General features: G+C 32.1%; 1 protein-coding gene across 2 annotated transcripts in view; it reads right to left on the bottom strand.

Annotated features, from left to right (window-relative positions):
* Window positions 1-24,861, bottom strand: part of LOC149899046 (uncharacterized) — a 225,730-nt gene that overhangs the window by 79,937 nt on the left and 120,932 nt on the right. For both annotated transcript variants that reach the window (XM_090114680.1, XM_090114681.1), the window contains exon 2: window positions 9,986-10,042. The gene's annotated coding sequence lies outside the window, so the exon portion shown is untranslated. The remainder of the gene's footprint in view (window positions 1-9,985; window positions 10,043-24,861) is intronic.

The following is a 24,861-nucleotide window of genomic DNA, read 5'->3' as shown; positions in this document are numbered from 1 at the left end:
TCAAATCGGATAAGTAATTCCTGAGATTAGCGCGTTCAAAAAGCAAACAAACAAACTCTTCAGCTTTATAATATTAGTATAGATTTACAGGTAAATATTGAAATGAATGGATCTCTATCATTCGGTTCTGGTTAACCAGAGCTAATCAAGCCGCACGAACGCTTTTTAGCTCGGTTTAACGAATGTTATAGAACAACAGGTGGGGATACTACGCTCAGCTCAAATACAACTATATGGATACCCAATAATTGCTTGACAGCATTCCATCCACAGGTCGTTAAAAACAAATTGTAAAATGTTTCCAAAAACATTCCTTTAAAAAGGTTTACAACAGCTGATCACCGGCGGCCTGCATGCTTTAATGGCTGACCACCTTGCTTGGATTAAAGACAACTTTTTTAATCAAATCTCGCTGCATAAAATATTAATATTAACACTTGATATTTTTTAGATAACGGAAACTAATACCTTTTATATTTTATTTCGTTTTTAAATAGGTACATGCTGAATATATTGACACAACTAAATAAGAAATGAAAAGAACACACGCTTGAGAGCGTATCTTCAAATTATAATCAATTCAAAGTATTAATTATAATAATTGAAAGCACATAAATAAAATAGTACTAAAACAGCTTATACTGCATATAACAGAATAAAATCTCTGATACAGCTAAGTGTTCGTGATTCAATGTAAATTAACACAGCAAGCACCTAAAAGACCTAAATCTTGGGAATTCAATTTAGTGCTCAGATGATCCGGCTCCCCTTTGCATAAATTAGGAAAGCAGTACAATTACTTATTAGACCCATTTCGTCCAACAAATGGCCGTCGAATTGTAATTAATTGAAGCAGTTAGATATACAATGACCTGAGGATTACGTGGATTCGGATTTCTTAATATATTTTTAATTAATGTTTGGAAATTTCGAGAGGAAATGAGCAGGTATTTGTATTGGGCTTTTGTCGGTTTGAAACTCCGAGACAATAAAAATGATGAATGGACGCTTACGATCCGAATGGGTCGTTTATTTTGTTTTATTATTTTTGTTGACGATGTTATTACAATAGTTCTTATAGTGGTTCGGTTTTATGCTGTTCTAGTTTAATGGTTGGTAATATTAATAAAAAATGGTTAAAGTCTTTCAATGAGTTTAGTATAATTTTATTTTTATAGAGAAATGCTATTATTAATTATTAAAAATCAATTAATGAAAGTAGTTTAACAAGGAATACAGAATTTAAGTCAGTTAAAGAATCGATATAGCTTTGAAAATTACGGCAGTCCTAACTCTACCGTCATTGATATTATGTAATTGATTTATTAACTTTCACTGTATTAAATTAAATTAAATCGGCAGAGTTAATTACACGCATATACAAAAGATGTTTGAAGTTTATTTGTTGAGACTTTAACTGACTGACAGTACATTATTTTATTTTATTGAATAGTGTAAAAGTGAACATTTCCATAGCACGTCAAAGGTCTCCTAATGAAAGAAATTGGAGCACAACTTGAAGTCAAGATTTGTTTTTCATAATAAATTGTGTTAATTTTTCCATTAATTATGAATAGCATTAAGTTATGCACTGTTTGAAAATGCTAAAATATATTCTGAAATCTTTTTTATAGACGAATAACAACTGCAATGTAAGAACGATTCTTGTTAAAATGTCCATTGTTTAACAAGTCTTATATGTTGGTAATTTGCTATAATTGTTTATCTTATTTTTATAATAGACATTTATTTACTTTCACTATAATAACTAATTATTTATAAATATCAATAACACTGGAATTAAAATCATTGCTGCCAAAATAATGACATAGTACTAGTCCTATTATTTATAATTATCAATACTTCGGAATTAAAACCATCGCTGCAAACATAACGCCATAGTAGTTGATAGTACTAGTCGATAAAAGAAATAACTATATCAAAATAAAGACAGAACGACGGCGCACCATTAAGCGTATTTAGGAGTTTTAGCCAAAATGCATACGTATCTCAAATTTGGTTATTATTACTAAATAATAACCAAATTTGAGATACGTAAGCCAAAATGCATACGTATCTCAAATTTGGTTATTATTACTAAATAATAACCAAATTTGAGATACGTATGCATTTTGGCTCCATTCATCATTTTTAGCATACTAATGCTACAGCATTACTAACACCAGCTGTAATCCATAATATGAAATGTGTTGAGTGCGTTCGCTGTAACCCTAAAAGGGTCATTTGTCATCCAGAGAAAGCCTTAGCATTACATATTGACGGGCACTCGCAAATAACTCGCAAAATGACACATTTTTTGAGAGATTTGTTAGACCGATATATCATATTTTTTATGAACACTATTAGTGTTATACACTTCGTCTCAAATCACGATAAACTTTCGATTCCACTCAATGTATTATTTTATAATAAATATATATATATAAAACTCAAAGGTGACTGATATAGTGATCTATCAACGCACAGCCCAAACCACTGGACGTATCGGGCTGAAATTTGGCATGCAGGTAGATGTTAGGACGTAGGCATCCGCTAAGAAAGGGTTTCCCGAAATTCTTGCGGGAACGGGGAAAAACGGGGATGCACGTACAAAGTCGTGGGCGGAAGCTAGTATATAATATATATAAGTGTTATTTTATATTTTATTTACTCAGTTCCTAGGTACCTCGCCATTTAATTTTGACAATAAAACAAAAAGATTTGATTTCATAAATTAAAGCATAATAGTTTCAAAAGCTTACAATATTTATCAATATAATAATTATGTGACAGAAACCAATTATTTATTTGCCAAACACAAACAACTCCACCACAAGGAAATGGTTCAAAAAAGTTGCTAGGTATTTAGTTTTGTTTGCATCAACAACACACAGTCTTTATCAGATAAACAAGCTCTATAAAATGTCTATGTAATGTGTAAAAATAAAATGCTCCTTTTTTACTGCTTGTCGTAATTTAATTTCGAGCCATATTATTGAAGATTATTTAATATTCTAGTCAACAACTACATACAAAGACTTAACCAAATCAAAGCACTTGACTTAGTTTCATTGTACTAAAAACTACTTACTGACAATATTATTCAGATAATTCCAATAACACCTAAAGATTCGGATCCTGCGTCGGTTTTCTATGTAATATTTCTAAGCAACCGACGAATATCAATTTCCGGAATATTGTACTAAGCCCGGACAATGCCAAATATTCTCTTCGAATACATAATACAACTGCCTCCACCTTCCATGAATTTTGACGTGATTTCAAGGTTTTTCCGCAATCCATATATATATCAATATGTATTATTAGTCCTATTAGGATGGAAAAATTTCACCGTCAATCGTCCAATAAAATTCTCATTAGGTATACTTTTCATACTCTTACGGTGCATTAACATCAAACGAGCGAAAGTTCATTCTAACCCGACTGTGTCAAATTCTTTTAGTATTAACAGGCGTAGAGCATTCTTTCGTTGTTCTTAGCGCGTTCGAAAAGATTCTATGCAATGTTCTGATATTTAACAACACTGAATACGAGTTTTCGTTAACAATAAAAGATCACGAAAGAGTGCTCTTGCTCTAGCTCTATGTTTGTGAGGTGTAAATACACCGTTAATGTTACGTAGTATGTTGCAACAAAGAACTTTTTATAGGCAATATAATAGAGGCCGCATTATTATAATTTTATATCACATAACATATGGCAACAATGTTTTATTTGGTCGACACAGTTAGTTCGCTGTTTCACTAGGGAAGGAGTTTTAATTTCAATAAATTCACATTCAAACTGAAACATTTATTGAATTTGAATATATATAGCTTTACCATTTACCAGTGAGCTTATAACAAAATTTTCCTGATCCAACGACCGACACTGCTTCATGAAAAACTTACTTATTCAAATGAAAATAGAAGTTAGTTAATAGGAAATTTCTTGATATATCTAACTAAAATTATTGCGCTATTTTCGTCGTTGTTCTCATAAATATCACTTGCAAAGACACAGGACCTTACTCTTTTCTCTAAACACAATCTCAGGTAAACATCTAAAACAAAACATGGTATATTTTTAACGCACACAGGCACCAGCTTAGCAGAACCTTTACATAAAATATCTCCTGTACGACTTATAGTTCGCTTAGAACAGAATTAAGTAAAAATTTCATAAGCCTATGCTTTCATGCTGCCAGAGCGAGCTTCCAAAGTCATTAATATACAGCTCTTTCATATACCCTAACCCAGTTTCAACTCTCGTATAAAAATCATACAATTGGAATGAAGCTAAAATTTTACCGGATTAATTTTGCGTTTTTCGCATTATCCGGCAAATTTTTAAATTATTGTTGTTTTTACATACTTTTTTTATTATTTTTATTAATAGGACTTGAATTGAATATGTTTTTTTGAAGTATTTACATATAAACAGAATAAAACACATAATAAATTGCAGAAAGACATTAAATTAACAATACAAACCGCAAGATACTAAATATGAAATGGCTAACAGATACCAACCTTAACAAGTTATATTAAGCAGTACCAACTGTTTAAACTATTAACATGAACTAAAGTTACTGATTAAATGCTAAGAGCTAATTACAATGTAACCCATTCACGTTATGCACAGGTGAAGCTAGTTGCAGCGATTCAAATGTTACACCTGAATACATGTTTAATAGCGGTTATAGATTCTAATTAATAGACATGTAAAGAGCAACGTTAGTTTATGAAGTATTGGTGGTTCATAGGACCTGATTTAAAGGAGTAAGGGTTCCGGGCTAGATGGGGAAGTATAAAAGGAGGGATGCGATGTTTGAGATTTATATTTTAAAAGCTTGGTCGTAATCTTAAGGTATTCATTTATATTCTAAGCAAACATAGGTCCACGATATTACTGTAAGTTATGCATCTAGTCAAAAGGAAGGTCACGAAAAATGTTAGTAATAAATGATGAAAAGTGTACCAGGGTATACAATTAAGACAGTGTATGAATAAAATTAAAAATAAAGGCAACTGCATTACCGTAAGTGATGTACAACTACCGACAAATAAAATAATGACATGAAATTCATTAACATTATCACCGCATCGTGGTCCATGCAAATGGCCGCTATTAAAAATCATTCCGAAATTTATCATCCGCCATGCCTGCACGTAATGCCTTGAAAATAATTACGTCATTACACGTAAATACATAAATTCATTAAAAACTGAAGCGCGAAATGTTTGACAGTTCGGAGGTGAGAGCCGATAAACCTTTATTGGATGTTTATATCCATAATTGGATTTTCGATTAATTGGAAAACGTATATGTGTGAAAATCCAGTTCGTTTATGACACGTTCTTGGCCTCAAGGTGACGGACTGGGTATGGATACTGGGATATGGAAAGAAAAATTTTATTCTAAATACAACCACTACACAAATTATTTACATAAATTTAATCATTTTCGCAGTCGCAATTTCCATTAAAGAAAAACATAAAGGCAATTATTATCTCAACCATTTAGTTTGATTGAATACAGCAATCGGGCATTAGCAAAACGGCAATCAAATAATACCCTTATCCAGAAATGTAATTGTAAATCCCTTTATCCGAAAGCTAATAAATTCAATTTAAAATCATAAAAATTGTTTTTCATATTTGGTTTGGAATACATGAACAATTGTAATCCCAATTTACTAAAACAAATAGAACCTTTTTGTAGAAGATAATGTCGTATACTCATTACTTATGCTAAATGTGTGACAAAACAAGAGACTAATTTCACTAAATAAATAGCTCTAACTATAAACCAAATGAGTGCAAATTAGTCCATGCTACAACTAATGCTGAAAATTCTAAACAATCCACAATAATTTTACTAACAGACTTCGTTACAGTATACTACTATTAGAGAGTTTTGCCGTCCAAGCTTTTGCAGTTAGAAAATATTATATTCTGTTTTGTGAAATAATTTGTACGACGACCATGAGACAAATGTTAACGCATGAAAACATTGAACTAAGTTAATTTTGTGCTGATAAACGTTGGCGAATTAACTTACTAGCTTATTGCCCCGGCTCCGTCCGAGTCATTTTATGCACAGAAAGCATCCTATGTATATTATAATTTCTAAGCTATCTTTCCTCCGATGTTCAGCCAAAGAAGTAAAGTTATATATACTGTGACTTACATGACTTAACATGACTTTCTTATAAATATCTATACTTATATTATAAAGCTGGAGAGTTTGTTGTTTTGTTTGTTTGAACGCGCTAATCTCAGGAACTACAAGCCCGATTTGAAAAATTATTTCGGTGTTAGATAGCCCATTTATCACGCAAAGGTAAAACCGTGAGGAAAAGCTAGTGTTATAATATAGATAGATTGAATGTTGTCTTTGAGCAACGATAGAGTATCTATATTTTAATTTAATTGGTATATGATGTACCTACGTATATAAATAGGCATTATTTTTCCACCTATGTCAAAAAGTATCGCATAGATTAATATACAGTACTTATGCTATAGGTTTATTTATTTATACATAGGTATAATAATATAGTAACGACATTGTTAAAAATAAAAGCAAAGTAATAATAAAAAAGCATAGCGCTATTCATTAGATTCGTAAAACCGTTGTAACAAGGAGAAAGTTTATTCGCACGTTATTTGTAAACGAGGTGTTACGTGAACACGTTTGTGAAATACAAGTTTTAATAAAATTGTCTTTTTATAAAGGAATTTCATTTCCCAGTACAGTCTTGTTATTGGAATAGAATGAATAAGAACTAATGTGTTATCTAATATATTGTTTTTGTTGATTTTGAATGCTGCAAAATAAATAAATAAATGAAGTGAGTGTTACAATGTAAATTTTACTTCTGGTTATGACTAACAAGTAAATGCAGGAACACATTTCTACTTCTGATATTATAATATGCTTAAAGTATTTCTATTTAGTTATAAAGAGAACTTGCCAAAATTGTTGGAAAGTGTTAGGTATATACCTATTCTTTGAATAATACATTTTATAATATCTAGTCTTTTATTTTTAGATAGCATTCATAATTTAAGCATGACCTATCTATGATTGAGTTAGTAAGTAGATATTTTAACAAATCATTAAAAAAAACAATAACACGTATATTAAGAACACACTTAACTGATCACATTACCGAGAAAAAAGCGTAATAAAATTATGAAGATAACTGGCAATCTCAATAATTTGATATCTGATACAAGCATCCTATAATTTTATTACTGCCGCGGTCGGCAGCCATCTTGCCTCTCAAGGGATATTATTCTGGGTTATTTATTTAAACGTCTTATGTTACCTTCATGAGGACTAATGTTCATGAATTATGGAATGAAGGTATTTCAACCGACTTACGGCGTCTGAACCAGGAATCTGGAGATGCATTCTTGTAATAATTTGATGCTTCCGTGGAAAGTCCGGTTTTACTTTAAAGTGGAATTTTCTTGTCTTTGATTCACACTTTTTTTATTAAAGTGCTTTTTAAAACATTTTAATAACCTTTGATACGGATGTTCAGTTCATAAATTTTAAAAAAATTGATTATGGTAACTATGAATAGCATCGGAAATATTTCACTGAATAGGTAAATATAAAATGAATTGATAAAAACAAAGAATATAATTTTAAACAATCGCAATTATTAAAGAAAGCTATAATAAGAACGGAACCAACAAAAAGATATAGCGTCTCGTACAACAATAAATAATTCCAAACGCCAATCACTTTTCCGAGCAGAAAATAATGAAATTCCATCAGAATCAGATCTATATCCGAATCGCTTAGCCATCCATTCCAAATAAACTTCTATACCTAGACCGATGTTTAAGTCTGTCCAAGTTTAGCTGGACAAACAAACTGGAATTCCCGCAGTGTCCCGTAAACAAAAAGTTTTGGGTCACAAAGGGCCACGGACTAACCTCATCAATCAATCATCTGGTGGCACTGGTATGTAGAACGCAGTTTATTTCGTGAAATGTGCTAAATACACTACTATTAGCCCCTTTGTGGTCAACCGTAAAGTAGACCTAAGAGTTGTCCAGCATGCAGACATACCGTTCATTAGGACACTTACGTTTGCTAAATGCTCTTCTTTGTACCTAAGTAGACCTAGACCTTAAATGTAATTTGATTCTATAGGGGAATGCCGATGAAGAAATCAATGCTTATGAAACGGTGATCATTATGACGTAATTTGTATTGCGTTTAGGCATCACTACATAGCATAAAACAAAGCTGCATTCTCTGTCCCTATATCCCTTTGTATGCTATAATATTTAAAACTACGCAACGGATTTTGATGCGGTTTCTTTAATAAATACTGGTTCTCGAAGAACTAGCACGGCAAAAAAGTTAAATAGATATAAAAGCAATTACACTTTAAATGTTGATAGACTTAAATGAAGGAAAGATATAATTAAAACCAATTATTCTTACAGAAGAAATTACTGCTAATAGCGACCACATGAGAAATATTCTCACAATAGCAGAGCCCACAAAACATTTAAAATTTAAAACATAGATCGTGAAAGTAAATTTCGTAGACGAGGAACTTGCCCGAGCGTCTTAAGACTCTCATTGGTTTCAGTCTTTATTACACCCTAAACTGTTCGTATCTTTTGTAAAATATTTGGTTTTCTTTCATTAAGTTCATTTCTAGAAACATCTTTGGAATGTTTCATTAAATTTGAAGAAACTGAACTGAATTAAACATGTTTCTCGCTTTGGATGTTAGATTTTAAAATAGATAAAAAATAACCTGTTAGTGAATAAGGTATATATAACAGCAGCACAGATAATACAATAATACAAAAAATAAATATTCACAATATCAATACTATTAAAAATGAGACTATGTTTTCAGAATTAGAAATTTGGTCAATTGCTTGGCAACGTTCCAAAAAATAATAGCAGACTCTACAGTTAAAAACGTATTTTCTAATCAACCTCCTAATATAAAATAATAAAAAGCTGAAAAAATACAGTATACAAATACTTTTTCTCGATACTTCTTTGTTTTCTTTGTATCGCCTGTTTATTTATGCGTAAATTATAAATTTCATTGTACCTGACCGAAACAAACAGTCTATTGGTTTACTAAGTTTAGCATTCACAAATATAATTTAATTTTAACTAGTTTTTGAAGTGTTTGCCTCCCTTTGAAGTTTGATTGATATGTAATTTGGGTTATGCGGTACTAAACTAACTAAAGTAATTTAATTATAAAGTATACTGAGACCACAGTATACTTTATAAGATTATATTTTGTGTTCATTACTTATTTATATCTTCAAAAAATTGATTTTTTTATAACTTCGTTTACAAAATGAAAGCTTTTTGAAGAAATACATTTCAGATTTATTGCACAAAATAATTTCTATATCGTGTTTATATGAATAGAGGTATTATGTAAATAATATAATGATTTATATTTTTACACGAAATATATTATCTTAAATGAAATCTCAAGATAGTAAGACTAGACACAATAAGAAAAATATTAGATAGAGTCGCAATCAAATATATATAGACCATGTCGAAATATGCGTAGCCCCCCTAGTCAAGTGGCTTTCTGTTAGCGTAGCGTTCAATAGAATAGACTACGAATTTATGAGATTGACGTAACCTGCCCCCCTAGTCAAGTGGCTTTCTGTTAGCGTAGCGTTCAATAGAATAGACTACGAATGTATGAGATTGACGTAAGCTGTAGATACGTTTATCTACAGCCTACGTCAATCTCATACATTCGTAGTCTATTGTATTGAACGCTACGCTAACAGATAGCCACTTGACTAGGGGGGCAGGTGTATTATCTAAGCGTTAATCAATGTCAAAGCCTGCTAAATTTATAAAAAAAAACTTCTACCAACGCTACAAGAAGGCTTTATCTACAGAAAAACATTAACTAAAAATAGTCCCTAAGAAATGTTGAACAAATATTTTTACATACATTTATATGAATCTCAGTTCCATAGACGCTTCATCCACTAGACTTGTCTTCTGTCACCTGAAACAATAAAGGGCTTTTATGCAAAGGCTCTTATGTATTTTAAAAGTACAATTCTTTTGTTTTATGCCGGATTCACCAATTTCTTGAAAATAAACTTATACGATTTATTCAAAGCTGAACTAAATAGAATAAATTTGTTTCGGGTCACATAATTACACATTGTGTTTATAGTTTATACACTTTTATATTTATTTAATATGTGAGTAGTGATATAGAAAAAAAAGAAGTGCCTTATGCTAATAAAACATAGCTATATTTCATTAATTTCAGAAAGAAAAACTGTGATATGATGAATAAAGCCATAAGAAACCTTATCCTAAAAGCTTAAAGCTCACTCTCAATTAACAGAAAACAAACGCTCAATTTATATCCATACCAAAACATTATTAATGTCCTAATAAATGTAGCATTTAATGGAAGTTGGATCAAAGACGGCCATTATCTATGTCCCACTTAATCAATTTAATACCAAGATGGTCGCCAAATTCAGCAACTACCCACAATAGTATTAGCCACGTAGCGATGAACATCCTATTTAGTAAATTATAGTAATTACACATCAGAAAGTTTAATTACAAAGGCTATAATATATAGCAGCATGTGTACAGTTTAATAATTGTACTTTAGTTCGTATTTGATAAAACTACGATGACAATATATCTAGGAAGTTATTTAATGGAATATATTTTAATAATGTGCGTGTGTGTTATTTTCCCATAAATTCCATTTTTATTGTTTATACCTACATATAAAAGAAGATGGGTAGGTACTTCACCTGCTGAAAGGGTGAAATCTACGTTCGAACTAAGATTAAATTTCAATAGGGCAAGACACATCAAAACAAGCAAAGCATAGGATACATAGCTATATTTCAGTCGGTAGAAACATGGAGAATTCTTTAGAGCACAATACACAGAGGAATTTTAAAAACATTCCAATTGTAACAAGCTAACTTATTAAAACGAATACAATTTCGTCGAAAGATAGAAAACATGTCGCGTTCTTTTGTGTATTAAATAATAAAAATTATACGTCTAGTTCCCTGTTATATTCAAATTTCGAAATTCGTCCTTAAAACTGTCTTTTAACAATTTAAAAATCTCCGATGCGAAACATGATTAACATAAGCAGATATTGTATAACTTTTTAATATATCACTCGAAAATGCGCTTTAAGAATTTAACAGCAAACTTTTCTTAAGTTCTCGGATGTGAAAAACATTCTCGTGGCGCAAAGATATAAAAAGCAAACTATAAATTCTATACTTTATTCAAATTTCCAACTCATCGTGGAATCTGTTTATAAAATAGTGTCCGTATAGAAAAACTTCTTAAAGTATCATTTGAGAACTCCTAGAGGAAAATTTTTCAGCGAAAAGCGGAACAAATTGAACCTCCATAAAAATTTATTGCGCGAAAGAAAGTTGCAAATAAAAATATGCAAGGAAATTGTAAATTCAGTTCGTTAGACCACAAACAAGTTTGACGGCACCGAGTTGTTTAAGTAGTTGATAAATGAAGTTCATTAATTAATGCATCGGGCATTCAAGTTAAGATCTTACAGAGATAGGGTTGCCACGTCAGCATTTCCGTGGCAGATGGACCGATGGACGTGGAAATATTGTATTGTTGGGGGCTTTCTTCTACTAATTGTAGTAATGTATGAATTATGTTGTTCCTTCTTCTCTAAAACCTGCTGGTGATAAAAAACAACGCCATATTATGTACTATAGCATTTGTTTATGAAACCTCTGCAAATTTATCTAACTATACCTGTATGACATAATCAAATCAAATCATTTATTTGAAATTAAACATGGTTACAACACAACAAATAACAATACAATTTTCATTATTTCATCTATGTATAAAACCAGTAAAAGACTTAAAAAATATCAGCATTTTTACTTACTCAGGAGTTTTCAGAATGAATTCTGTTTATTTCAAGTATTAAAAGAAAATGAATGAATTACGCATACCTAGAAAAGGTAATTATTTTTCAAGTTAGACATTCGAAGAAAGATTACTAATTTTCCAATGTTCTCATAAATTTTCTGAAAACATTATAACCATAATTGTACATAATATTTCTTTTAATCTTTGGGATATCTTTACATAAAATATTATGTTATAATAATAAAATATGTGAAAATGTGTTTTATTTTTTCATTAAAGGAATTTTAATTTGATTTTACGATTTAAGCGCCTATTTCAACGAATTGCGATTGAGAAAGACATATAGACGTAATGTAATTTCAAGATCAAGTTTGAACCCTCAAACAAAAAAAAATATTTTATTTGTTCCTTTTTTCTCGATGTTGACAACCCTACCTTCCGATCATTCATTAACACTAAAGCTGCACGAAAGCTGCAAGAACACACTTGTAAATTGTAAGTTCGAAATCTTCTGGAGTAAATTATTTCTCTACTTTATAATTCTGCTATGTTTCTAAAATACATTTTTTATACCACCTGCTTTAAGATTACAGTATATTAACTTACCTTTGTAACATTTACCTATAAAATTCAGGTATTATAAGAGATCTTTTGCACTAATAAGAAGTTATTAAAATAAATACATATTATAAACCTTATACATGTTATGTCGGAAATATTTATGTACATTTTTTGTAATTATAAACCACCTTCTTATTCATAGTGTACAATTTTGGTAGCATCCATACTAATATTATAAATGCGAAAGTAACTCTGTCTGTCTGTCTGTAACTCAATCACGCCTAAACTACTGAACCAATTTGCATGAAATTTCGTATGGAGACATTATGATACCCGAGAAAGGACATAGGCTACCTTTTATTGCGAAATATGTACCATGGGCGAAGCCGGGGCGGACCACTAGTTTTAAATAAATATGATCCAAAAACCATGACCAGAAATGTTATAAATAGGATGATAAGAATAGGAACTGCTGGTCTGATCTCTTTCAATCTATAACCCTAATATTTAAAGTTAAAGAAAATTATGTTAAATTCATGAGCTTGAACTGAAAATTACTTCTAATCAATTAAAATCATATCAATTAAAGCAACATAAAAAAAAGTAATATCTTAATATATATAAATCTCGTGTCACAATGTTTGTCCTCAATGGACTCCTAAACCACTTAACCGATTATAATAAAATTCGCACACCATGTGCAGTTCGATCCAACTTGAGAGATAGGATAGTTTAAACATGTAGGTACCACGGGCGAAGCCGGGGCGGACCGCTAGTAATATTATAAACCAAAACACCAATCCTAATAGCACCTCCAGACTCACGCGAGAAGTCTCGGCGAGAAGTCTCGCCAAAGCGCGCTCTACATTCTCAAGAGAATCTCGCGAGAACGCGAGAAACATGCGAGAAACGTGAATGTGGAAGCAATTTCTCGAGTTCTCGCGTTGTTCTCCAGCTTTTCTCCACTTTTTGTCGGTTTTTTGGCGCGAGACAAAGGAGCGCGAGAACGTGAGAACAGGCGAGAACGTGTATCGACTCCACACTCGCAAGTTTCTCAGTAGCGCGCGCGCCGCCGACTTGAACGGAAGTAATTGTGTACCTTATGGCGTCAATATGAGCGTACACTTTATTCAATAAATACTCAAAATCCACCGAAGACATTCGAGTAAACTTTTTAAATTCATTTGATGGTTCGATGAATACTTGTCATCCACCATCTTCTTTTTCGCCACTTCTTTTTAATAACTTTTTTCTCTTTAGCATACGCATAATTATAATATGCGAATGCGCATAACAATAAACTTGTCGCAGCGGTTACTTCTGCGTTCATCGTCATCGAACGCGAGAACTGTAGTGAGAACTTTGTGAGAGTGTGTACCCAAAGAAGCTCTCACTACAGTTCTCGCAGAGAATCTCCGGAGATTTTCGCGTGAATGTCTCGCGTGAACCGAGAACAAGAAAGTATTCACATTCTCAAATGTTCTCATTAGTCATCTCGCTCCCAACCGATATGGACGCTACGGAGACGGCAGCAGGATTGACTTTATGTGTCATTGCATACTTTCATTATGTTTTAGCCAAAAATAAAACAAACTAAAAAAGGATTAGGATAATTATATATTATAGATATGGATAATTCGTTGGTCCACATGGTTGACGCGTAAGATATTTAAAGACAAAATTAACAATACGTGTACGTCACTCTCTGACGGCGCCTTGGTTACAACTGAGACAAAACGAGAATGTAGTACTGTTCTCGGTTCACGCCCGAGAAACCCTTTGAAGCGGGCAAAAAAACCGACAACGAACGGAGAACAGGCGAGAACGAGAACGAGAAGGCGAGAAACTGTTCACATTCACGCTTCTCGGGTGTTCTCGGGTGTTCTCGGCGTGAGTCTGGAAGGGCCTTAAGATTGAAAAGAATAAAAGTAATTCAAAGTAAATCCCTCGCGATCTAGCCATTATTACACATATTAACCACGAAACGTTATCTGGTAAAAACATTTTTCCCGCGGAATTCTAAATAATTCCATCACAATGTGTAACCACGTGTAATCCAGTTAAATAATCTAAGATTTCAAATAGTATTACCAACATTGTGTTTTACTTATATAAAAATAGATAACAATATGGTATACTACTTCAATATTGTAAAGTAAGGAATTATTGTAAAAGCTTGGAGATACTAGCTAGAGCTTGGTTTACGCTTCTTATATTATTTTCTTATTACATTATCCTCAATGTATTTATACAAATAATATTGCCAAATAAAGTGCTAATTACCCATTTTTTGTATCATTTACTCGACCATTCTTTGGCATGAACTTTTCAATTTATTAATTATTATTATAGTCAACGGGACCGGATAAAATATTCACATAGCGTCAGTATTCTACGACAATTAGACAAAAAATTCTCCATCCAATCACACCAACGCAACGCAGCATTAAACAAATAGCGTGGCATTTTTCATCAAATTTCATAACAGTCTAGAATCTCGCTACTATGAGTTCCGCAACTTTGTTAATTTCGACAAAAGTTCCATCTCTGGGGAGTTATTACGCAGGCGCAACCTCTCGACACGAAAATTACTTATAGTTCCAACCAATCGAGATTATAAACTTGCGGTAAACATGTTGAAAATAGTTGTGAAAGTTTATGTGACTAATTATGCTACTTTAAAAGTTACACTACACGACGTCATGAGTACGTACGACTTACAGCGAAATATAGAGCAGATTAAATAATTTTAAAGTTAGTTTATTCAACATTATTTCAAGCTAAATACAATGAGCTCTTTAATAAATAGTTAGCACATAGTTGGGAAGACGAATTTAAATAATAGAAGATAGAAGAATGCCTACTGAACTCAAACTGAGTTGATTTATGAAAAATAGAACTGTGATAGACTTTGACGACACACATTGAAAGAAGCTTTATCTCAAGGAAACAAAATTGATGTGAGTGAAGTTGATAGATTTTCCCTGTCACGCGATAATATCACAAATTGCGGGCGGAAATCTTCAAATAATATCAAACCAAGTTTAAACTGACATTCGTAGGAAATCTACCTTCTAATACAATTCCAATTCAAATCACATATATCAAAAATACAAACTATCGTCATTTGGGAGCCCTTTGTAGAAGAAAGTCATTAGTAGCGAACAATCTTTGGAGTCGGCAAAACGTGACACGTGGTGGGATCACAAATGACTGTACTACGTGACATCGCCCTTGATAATAGATACAAATATTTACTGTGCTGTGTCCTGATTACAGATTAGGTAGTATTTTGTTTAGCATTGTCTAGCTTTTTGTAGATCTAACCCATAGATACGATACGAGCTGATACGCAGTGTGAAGTACAGAATTATAACCGCAGTTTGCTAAAACATGTAATCGTTGTTTTATCGTACCCTTATCACTTAGGGTATGAAAAAAATATCTGATCTACCCAGATATGCACATAAAATTTCATAAGAATCGGTCCAGCCGTTTCGAAAGAGTATGATAAGGGCGTTTGTGCACTACAAGGAATTTTACTGTCCGGCATCCCGATTTTTTACGGTCCGGTGTGGCATGAAAAAACCGATGAATTGGCTTGTGCACTTGTCCGTTTTTACAGTAAAATTCCTTGTAGTGCACAAGCGCCCTTACTAACATTGTGACGCGAGAATTTTCTATAATATAATATTATAGCCTATAGAGAAGGTTTCATTGCATGCGAATGTATCAAACTCAAGTTATGAAGATTTTTAGATATGTATTCATGGAAAATTTCGGGATCATAATGATCAAACGCCTTTGAACATCTAACAAGGAGGGTATGGGAAAAAAATGTATCATTATACAAATACGTATTTCCTGAATCATAAAGGGGTGACCAAGTTAAATCAATTTGACACACATTTTCGTATTTTCTTGTAATTTAGTTAATTCCATTTTAACAATTTTCCTCACCTTTTACTCAAGGAACATAAGTGAAGTCCCGTGTCCCCGTAGTGGGGTAAGGGGCAGATGCATTATTCATACATCTGTTTCACTGATCGATTTTCTTTAGGGACAAGTAGGTGATCAGCCTTCTGTGTCCTGCCAGACCGAGACATTTTTTTTTTCTTCGTCTCCACTGGGAATCGAACCCAGGACCCCTCGGTTCTACGCTCAACTCAAGGAAGAGCTCAGGAAAAATTATTTCGATAACGAGAATTACTTTCTTTAAAAGATGGAACGTTATGACAAGTAAAGTACAAAATATAAAATACCCATAAAATAAAAGCACAATTTATTCTTCAATATTAGGTTTCTGGAAACTACGATTTAAATTCACCCTTATAATCAAACCCGGGACAATTACGTGACAGGAATATTTTGAATCGTGGAAAAATCTCAGATACTTAATGTTTTTACACAATCAAGGCTAAAATAACATTTTCAAGCTATATTTTAGATTTATAATGGACTTTATGGAACTCAGCCGACCCATATCACTCTGTCACTTCATTCTTTACTCGTAAATACAATGACGGTCAAACTAATACAATTACAGATTTATCTTAATGGCTGGGATGAAAAGACTAATGTGTTTAGAGGAAACAAAATTTATACTTTCAAAACATTGGTAATTACTTCTGAAAGGGACAATTTAGATTTGTAGAATGATAACAAATAATATTATACAGTTTACACAGGTCTGACTGATTTCGTTTAGACAGTTAAAGACGAATTAACTACTCATTATACATATTTATTACATACTCAATCTAAATTATAAACTAATACAATAAAAATATCAGCTTTTAAATGAAATTAATTTATGTCGACTATGATCATCATAAGTCTGATTCAGAATAGGCAAGGTCAAAATATAAATCCGTTTCTGTGATTCTCACAACATAAAGCAAACACATCCAATCATAATGTTAACATTTATTTTTACTTTTATATTCATTTCCTGAACTGCTTACGTTTGGTACTATTTGTTTTATCTTCTATTTGAATAATACCGATACGAGAAATATTTATTTATTATTTTTGTATCATATTTTGACTGAAATATCATCATGATTTATTTATTATATTTTGTCTGATTTCTATTTATAACAATGTTATATTTTTATGTTCATCACGCTATGTTTTATTTACTTTGTTAAACTTTTTCAGGATAGACGACCGCGACTTGACAATGTAGCAGGACCGCTAATGATCTTCCTCCAGAAAAGAATCTTAGTAGAAATGGTAATATTTGATGTCCTATGACCAGTACCGGACGTCTTAAGACTGATCGTTATTACCGCTTATTACCGCTTATTACCGCTTACGGACAAACTCCATGCTAAATCAGAAACAATATACTACACCCTCGAGATGGAAGGATATTGCAGAAACAACAAACTGTAAATCATTGTGTGAAGACATTCTACTACTATACTTGACTCAAATCTAGAGAATAATACTAAACAATTTCAAGTATTTACCTATAATTGAAGGCGGAGTCAAAGTTAGTCGATAGAATACTAAGAATACATAGTATATTTCAGGTCGTAGATGTAAAAATTATTATTGACGACTCAGATAACAAAAAAAACTTCAAAGACGGATAACGTTTAAAATTGAATATAATATATAAATACCGGTACAACAAAAATAGTGTTAAACTAATTGGGACAGATAAGTGAACAATCACTTTAAAACACCATATTTCTGTGCCTCCAGTGAATAAGGGAATAACTCAAAAACAGCACTTTTCAGGAGAGACAAAAAACTATATATCAATACTAAATCTTTATTAATTCAAAATTTTAAGCTTTTATGTGTAAGATATGATGTTAGACTATATTTTTACATATGAACACATATTGTAACAACCCCATAAATATACTTTTTTCGTGTTTTTTTGTAGTTGTGGCCTTATGAACGAGTACTTCATGGAATAACTCAATGTATTCACATAATTTATTTTTTACTCTTTGCAATATAACGACTTATGCCCTTATGCACTATGTTCATAATCGCACAACACGACTTATATTATGGCCAGTTTTGGTTTTATAGAAATGATGTGACTTATTATGCTTGAAATTTGTGTACTTTATGACTCAATTGAGGCATTTTAGTGGAAAAACTATGCACGTAGCTTGAAAAACGAATGAAATCAACGGGTTTTTTTATCGTTATTAGATAATAAAAACAAAACAACATTTAGGTATTTATGCATTTAACCCTAGAAGTCCAATCTACGTAAATTTGACGTATGAACTCTTCTATATTTACCATCGAATCGCTGCAAAATCCAGAACCAACTTATTAGCCGTCGAGACCTAGCAGTACATAGTTGGCTCATCCCGGTAAATTCCGCCATTTGGTTGTAAAGAGGATGTTGTGCGTCATTTTGACGTATAATTGGGCTTTTCGTAAATTTTAAGATTGTTTCAAATTTTTATTTTGTGATTTATTGGAATATTTTTTTTCCAAGTCACGTTTCATATGATATCTATAGTATTATTATATAGATTGAGTATAAAATGGGAGCCAGACAAATTTTATACTAGGACGAAGAACCTTCAACTTTAGTAAAATATGACGATTATTGTCCTCCGCTAGATTTGGACTTCAAGCAAGGGGATTGGGTGGCTGAAGATGTTGTCCGGAGTAAAACCGAATATGTTATGGGGTTTTGTTACCCATGTATAATGAAAGTCGTAGATTGTAAAATAAACCTTTAATCGATCTTTCAATAATACAGTACTATGTTGTTAATGCTATACAATGTTTCACCAGTCACCACAATGAGTCTAGTCTGTACAGGTTAGCAGGAGACAGGATTGAGTATTGGTATTAAATACGTATCAACTGCGTATTGCGTTTTGCGTATTAACTATTGTCCTAGTGAAAATTAATCGTCGAATCAATTTAAAATTCGATCAAGTGCGTTCCGTTTCGAAACGCCACAGATATTAAAATATAGATAATAAAAGTGGCAACGCCACAATTTCATGGTGGTATACATTGAGGATACAAGCACTATAAAGAGATAAGAGAAGCCCGAAAACCATATCCCTGTATGTTCAGTTAATACAGGAAAAGTTATAGGTGGTCAGTGGCGATATTTTACGGCATGATATAGAATTTTAACAATTTCTATATCATATAATATCAAAATAATGTAGATAAATAAAGAAAAAACAATGAGCCGCAAAGATTTTATGAAAAAATTAAGCACAGATTTGAAGGTGCCTTGGATGCAAATACGACTTGTGGCACGCACTTTGAAGAGACTCTACGTGACAATAGCCCAATTTTTTCAAAATATGAGGTACCAGAGTATCCATAAAATGCTTACGAAAATGCAGGACCAAAGAAGTATCGATATTGCGGATTTTTTTCCTATAAAAAAGGCAAATTACCAAAGCACAGTGGCTAAAACGCTATATGCGGAGAAAACAATATTCATAATATTGTCAAGACTGGTTATAAATACTTTTTTTTATGCGACTATTATAGACTATAGTATTATTGTCTTGATTATTGTAGTTAGATAATTTTTTTTTAATACATATTAAAAACGAGTTATTTTTTAAAAACTTACCCAATTATAAGAAGAAAATATAAGTTTAACATTTTTGTTGGCTTTTTTTAGATGATTCAATTATTATCGTTCTGTATTTATATAAACAAAGAGTATAATATCATTAAATGCACTTAATGTGTTAACTGTATTTTTAATATCTATTGCAAAAATAGTTAATTTCCATAGAAATATATTAGTATCCCAAGTTAACTGATAAATACCTTTTTTAAAAAATATAAAGATTTGTTGTTGCAGATTTATTGAAAAAACGATTTAAAAATAATAAGGAATAGTGTGTGTTGTTTCCGTGCAGTATTCAATTAATAGACCAATAGCAACACGGCATTAATGCCAAACTGTCTCATGTCGTCACTTGAACCAATGACACTAAAAGAGTTGTTCCTTTATGCTCATGTTAGAAAAATGACATAAATGCGTTTATGCTAAAATAGTGTTAGGACTGATGGAACAAAATGAATTAAGTCTTTATTCAAAAAGTATAACTACACATACGTCTTTGTGTTCGTGGGTACTTTTGACTCGAGACGAATAGTTCCTTTGCGATTGCCTAAAATGATGGATAAGGTAACTTATACCGTTAATCACACCCTACTTATACCGTTTGGGTCATTCGAAAAAATGGGTTAGGACGCAGCTAGAGATATGACCTTTTGATATGTTGTGTATTTTGACGAGCTGAATCCAATGGTGCAATAAAAACCAAAGGGAATAACTCGTCTTACTCCCTTATTCACTGGAGGCACAGATTTTATCATTTATATTTTAACTAAATTAAAACTAAACGTATTTTAAACATTTTAAAGCTGTTTTTACTTTTTACTTAAATTCAAGGCTCTTTTTGCTTAAATTTTGTATGAGCGACAAAAATTATTACAACAGTTATTTTAAGGTAATTTCGGGCTGAAACCCGAGACAAAAACCACACTGGTTATATTTAAAATATCTGTCATACGAAGTTTATTAATTAACAGCTGACTTCACTTAGACGAAAATAATTTCGACGCACTGCTTACTTACGAGCAAAAGTTATTAAAATATTGCTAATTTATTCATGTCCTTGGGGAATGATAATAATTTATCCTTCATGATACTCGTATACTGTAAATTATGAACAACTTTGTGAATATGTTAATGAAAATACATGCTTATTATAATATAAGCAATTCAGCGATACTTTAGTTTCAGAATTTTCTTTAAGCTTTGCATATACTTAAGCTTTCGTTGGTTTATTTTGACTGAAACCTGTGTATACAATTTAATTATATAGACAAAATGTTTTTCGCTTTTGGTTCATGACAACAGAAATGCCTCCTTCCATAAATAAAAGCTTACCTTATAATTAATATAAAAACTATGTTTAAATGTATTAAGTAGTTACCAAAATATGTTTGTATATAATATAATACACGAGTTCATTGCAAATATTTTCATACAGTATTATATTATAATACTTTATGAAAACATTTGCTTTACCGCGTAGCGACTTTGTAAGTTTCTGAAGAGAAGTCTGTGCCAGACAAAAGTTTATTGAACCTTTCACCCTTATAAAAGCAAGCCTATTTTAATATTCTATCAACAAATTCTTAATTATAATACTGTTGAATATGTAGATACGAGTAACGCACAAAATAATGGTTTACCTTCCGTTATTGTATAAATTGTTCTTAGCTTTATGAAATAATTTAATCAGATTTTTTTGTTTCTATCACGACTAATAGAATTTACCAAAAATGGTTAACGCGTGAGCGTAGAACCGACAGGTCCTGGGTTCGATTCCCCGTGAAGACGAATAAAAAAAATGTCTCGATCTGGCAGGACACAGAAGGCTGATCAGTGATCACCTACCTACCTCGATCAGTGATACAGATGTATATATATCGGTCCCTTACCCCACTAGGGGACACAGGACACTACACTACCGTTAATGTACCAAAACCATTACACGCTTATTAAAATATTTACCGCGATAGACAAAGTTACAATGGACCTAAAGTTACCTAATGAAAATTAGTGGAGGGCCTATGAAATACTTTATTCATGACACAATGCTTCTGTGTGTCCTGTCCGTGTGTACTTTACGTACAATTTACGAATATAATTACGTTAAGAGGCAAATGACCTTGTTTTCTTTGTAAATACGGCTCGGGTAAGGGATCCATGGTAAAATCTTAAAGGTTCGACGTTGGATCTGAATAGCGTTATCTTCAACGTTTCTTTAAATGTCTTTGACTGCTCAACGTTTAACGAAGTTCAATTAACGTAACTTAATTAAAAATTTAAGAAATTTTACATTAAACTCAATGTTGCTATAATTGTCTATCTTCTGATCAATAGACCGTACAAGGGTGCTCAGAATAGGTAATACACATTTTATGCAATAAACGAGACTCTCTTATGTGACTCGTACGTCATCGCGTCCTGGAAAAATGTATTTTGTTTATAACTTCCATATACTCGATATTCCTTACCTTTTTTTAATATCATTAGCATAGAGTATAACAGTTTGTTTCTTGGTATTGATCACAAACCTTCAAGTATCTGCTTTATATAATACCACGACGAAGTATTACTGTAGTTCTATGAAAGCCTCAATACAGCACGTTCACGCATTTACCATATAATCATTTCTTTCTATTGCGAATACGGAGCTAGCAAACCGCTACGCTCTTTCCACGCCACAAAACAAATCTACCACAAATACCAGACTACAAAGCCTGGATTGATTGAAAGCTGATACGTTTGATACCAGAGATAAACAGAGATTAAACTCAAAGCAAATCCTGTCAACGTGTACATGACACGAGCAAACAGCTCGTAATTATTTTGAAATAGTTTATGAATATAAAACAACCAACTACCGAAAACGATTCGTTAAAACGCGGTTTAAAGAATTAACCTGCGGTATTCCGTGCACCCGAAACTTTGCAATTAAATTCATAATTTCAAAGTGTTAATGAAAATCAAAAGGCAAATGGGCGTTCATTTAATTAGAGCTAATTGTCTTCATTTAGAAGTTGTTTGGGATATTTCCGACGCAAACGTTAAATAACGTTTCAGTTACTTTTTCTGCTTGAGAGCACACAATTCAAAGTTTAATAAATCCTTCAATACAAACCTGTTACTGACATTTGACGATAAGTTACTGACATTTTAGAATGGACTAAGTGTTCTTTTCCGTTGTTGTAATTTGATATGTGGAAAGGATAAACTCCATTACAGTAACAAATTAAGGGTACCTAGAGAAACTATTAAGCAGCTAATGTTTATTTTAACCAAAATACGATTTCTAAGAACATTATCGCTACAAATTTCCATAATTATTATTAATATAATACCAAAACTCAACCTTTTTAATTGCTTATTATTTCATCGTCGTGTGTACAAAAATCCACGTTCATTATAGCTGTGATAATATTGCCACTACCTTGATTGTACAGCCTAATTATCATAATAACGGAGACAGCTGACTGTCAAAAGGAAAAATTAAAAACTCCCACTCTTAACTTGTTTTTTTAAACTGATGTCGTAAACAAGTGCTGGCGCTTTAATTACAAAATTAAAATCCCGCGGCGTAGCGGTTTCATGTCAAAGAGTGGCATTAAATTTATCGCATAATTTTTTAGTCACAGTCTCGGTGATATATTCGTGAGTGTTTTTTTGCGTCTTACGCTTTAGGGTAAAGTAAGATTGCGTAAATCTGAAGGGAGTATAAAATGTATCGAATGCAAATTCATTGTTAGTCATCATCATCATCAGCCCATATATGTTCCCACTGCAGGGACACGGGCCTCCTATGAGGGTACAGGCCATAATCCACCACGCTGGCCAAGTGCGGGTTGGCGGATGACACATATCGTCGAACTTTTGATTCTTCGACATGTCGGTTTCCTCACGATGTTTTCCTTCACCGTTCGAGCAGTGGTGATGTTACAACATGCGCAGATAAATTGAAAAATCAATTTATTTCCTGCGCGCTCGCCCGGTCTCGAACCCCGGACTTATCGATTCGAAGTCCGAGGTCTCACCACTGAGCCACCACTGCTCGTATTCGATATATCGTCGTCATTGTTAGTATATATATAATATGTGTTTAAGTCGCAGTCATCTAGATGAATCTGCTATGTGAAAGACTAACGCGTTCATTGAAGGACGACATTTAATTGAATGACTAGGCGAAACGTTGATTTAACAATCGACACTCAAAGTAGGTATTTAGTAATTATGTTATGCATTATGATTTATGTATCTAAAGGAATAAATTAATATTGTAATATAGGTAGGTACGATTTTTTTTATACTTAAACATAGGTACTTGTTACAGACATCTTAAAATAAAAATTAATAATTATTCCTGGAAGTATTGAGTAAAAGAAAACAACACAAACAATCTCCTTAAGTAAATTGAAATTTGAATAATAAATTTTACATTTCCTTGAGTTTAAAATCAAAAGTTATTTTAATAATATTAATGGGAAGTCAAATAATACTTAGATTTGGACTACGAAATTGAATATTAACGTTCACTATGATTTTTTTGCTAAATAAAGTGTAACATGATTAATTTCTTATACCTAGTTGAAAAACATAACAGCTTGAAGGCAGACCCGCATACTTTAATGCTGTTATAGTTAAAAAAATGTGTTAAGCCAAATGTAAAAGTACATAATATCTAAAACAAAGACTGATTTAAAATCAAAATAAATTACTTACTTTTCTTAATCACAACAGATTAAAATAAAGTCGCTTTCCGTCTATGTGTTCTTCCCTATGTA

Source organism: Colias eurytheme, chromosome 21 (genome assembly GCF_061535395.1).
Source record: "Colias eurytheme isolate Ceu_HAF_F1 chromosome 21, ilColEury1 Martin Lab GWU primary, whole genome shotgun sequence".
In the NCBI taxonomy this organism is placed as follows: domain Eukaryota; kingdom Metazoa; phylum Arthropoda; class Insecta; order Lepidoptera; family Pieridae; genus Colias; species Colias eurytheme.
The sequence above is the reverse complement of the archived record's forward strand: the minus strand, read 5'-3'. Positions and strand labels throughout refer to the sequence as shown.